General features: G+C 48.8%; 1 long non-coding RNA gene across 1 annotated transcript; it reads right to left on the reverse strand.

Annotated features, from left to right (window-relative positions):
- Nucleotides 1-829: 829 nt before the first annotated feature.
- On the reverse strand, nucleotides 830-2,263 carry LOC141374470 (uncharacterized). The gene is made up of 3 exons (XR_012381386.1): nucleotides 2,127-2,263; nucleotides 1,173-1,299; nucleotides 830-1,004 (listed from the first exon to the last, which is right to left on the reverse strand). It is a non-coding gene; the product is annotated as an uncharacterized lncRNA (long non-coding RNA).
- Nucleotides 2,264-2,533: the final 270 nt, after the last annotated feature.

Below are 2,533 nucleotides of genomic sequence, written 5' to 3' on the forward strand. Positions count from 1 at the left end.
ATGATCCAGCAATCCCACTCCCCAGTCTACACCGCAAAGACCTGAAAGCAGAGACTCGAACGGATCTTTGTACACGCATATTTGTAGCAACGTTATTCACAGTAGCCGAAAGGTAGAGGCAACCCAAATGCGGGTAGACGGATAAACAAATACGGTATTCACACAATGGAATGTTGCTGGGCTCTGCAGAGGATTGAGATTCTGACCGTGCGCGACAGGGATGAATCCTGAAGACAATACACTAAGTCACAAGACAGCAAACACTGTATGATTCCACTTACCTGAAGCCCCTAGAGTGGTCCCCTTGCAGGGACGGAAAGTGTAATGGAGGTGGTGGGGGAGCTGTGGGAGAGAACGGGGCGTTCGTGTTTAACGGGGGCAGAGTTTCAGTTGGGCAGCATGAACAAGTCCTGGAGGTGGACAGTGGTGACGGCTGCACAGCAGTGTGAACTGACTTCCTGCCGCTGAACGGTATGGTTAAAATGGTAGATTGTAGGTTGAGTATATCATACCACCATCACCAAAGCATCAGGTTACAGGACGGATGTCAATCCGACCTAGAAGTTACCAGGGATTTTGATGAAGGCAAAAGGGGGAAGCCAAAAGAGAGTGGGTGTGGGTAGGGCAAGACTGAAGGGCATGAAGACATGAAAACTCTGCCAAGGTGTCTCTGGAAGGTGGGAGAAAGGTGGGGTGGCAGCTAAGGAGTGGGGAGCACATTCTCAGCCATCTCTGGGATTTTCTGCTCCCTTAGTCAGGCCTGGGCTCTAGGATCATTGCTAGTGCTGAGGTAGGGGGAGGAGGCACCCCATGCCCACTCCAAGGGACCCACTGGCTTCTTCCAAGCCACCCTGCTCCTCCCTTTCTCTTCCCTTGTGAATGTTCTTCAACTTTCTTATGGGTTTAGGTCTTCAGAAACAAGGGCCAGCATCTTGCAGCTACACCCACAATCTGCCAGTCCCAGAGCTTGTCAGAGACAATGAAATGCCGAGCCAGCTGCCTACCTGAAGAAGGGGAAGGAAAACGAGAAAATACAGAGAGGGAGAAAACCATCAGAGGACATTGCTTAGTGCACATGCTTCCTGGGTTCTCAGAGCCCAGGTGCCGCTTCTTGTTCGCTGAAATCAATGAGGTGAGTGCATTTTCTACCAGCTCCCCTTCACAGACCTTACCTTCTGTCCTCCTCTCCTCTCTTGTGTGGTCTTCCCAGTGCCCTCATGCCATGCTCCACCTCCCCTTACGCTTGACATCAGAGTTCATTCAACACATTGTTTATTAGCACCTGCTACCTGGCAGGCCCTGTAAGCAAAACAGAAGGGCATTCCTGCTTGTGGATTTTAACATTCTTGCAGTGGGAGATGGATAATAAAGTTTAAAAGTTAAGTACATATTAGAGATAGTGGTAAGAGCTATGAGGAAAAAAAAAAAGTCCGGAAATGGGAAAAAGAGGGAGCAAGAGTGAGAAATGGAATTGCAATTTCCAAAAGGGCAATCAGGGAAAGCAAGCCTCAGGTGATACTTGAGCAAGGATCGAAGCAGGTGAGGGAGAGCCCTGTGGGCCTCTGGGGGAAGAGCATCCCAGGCAGGAGGGAGAGCCAGCGCAAAGGCCCTGAGGCAAACACTTCCCTTGTGGATTGGAGAAAGAACAAGGAGGTAAACTTCTGTATCTGAGGGAGCACAGGAGAGCACAGTGGGAGATGTGCTCAGAGTTTAAAGAAGTGAGCAATGAGATCTGATGGTGAGGCTTTGCTAACAACATAGAGACTTTGGCTCTTGTTCTGAGTGCAAGGGGAAGCCATCAGCGGGGACAGGGGTGCTGTGATATGACGTAAGAACTGGGGTCATCAATCTGGCCACAGTATGGAGAATAGACAGTTGGGGGTGGGTAGCAAGAGCAAAAAAGCAGGAAGACCAGTTACGAAGCAACTGCACAATCATGCAAGAGGTGTTGGTGGGTTGCACCAGAGTGAGAGCTGTCAGGGGGAGGAAGCGTCGGGCTCTGGATCAATTTTGAAGGCAAAGCCGTCAGGAGCTGCTGACAGATTGCATGTGGAGTGCGAGAGAAAGAAGAGTCAAGAACGATTCCAAGCAGGGGAAGTGTGTTTGCGGGGGAGGATTAAGCTCACCACTGGATGGCTGCCTCATCCTCTGGTCCAGTCCTCTCCCTGGGTGAGCTAGCTCCTTCCCAACACCGTCCTAATGGCTCCACCCGGGAGATGTGAACTTGGAGTTTCTCCAATATGTCACAAAGCTCAGAATCCAGAGTTTACTTTCCACCTATTCTGCCACTGGTAGGTAGAAAATGAACCTGTTACAAATGTTAATAATTTAAGAATAAAATCTTAATAATTAAGTTAAGAATAAAATGTTAATAATTTTGTAGCCTGTCCCTTTTCTTAGAGAACCAGAATGCAGCCAAAACAGAGCCCTATCATTTCCTGATTATCAGAGTCAATGTCGATGTGGCTTACGTGTCAGATGAGTAAGGGATTGATTTCAGTTTTTCATTGTTAAATGTGGACAGGTCTGTAAA

The sequence above is a fragment of the Callorhinus ursinus genome, unplaced genomic scaffold (assembly GCF_003265705.2).
Source record: "Callorhinus ursinus isolate GAN/ISIS: 27379988/994484 unplaced genomic scaffold, GSC_fseal_2.0 scaffold18, whole genome shotgun sequence".
Taxonomy (NCBI): domain Eukaryota; kingdom Metazoa; phylum Chordata; class Mammalia; order Carnivora; family Otariidae; genus Callorhinus; species Callorhinus ursinus.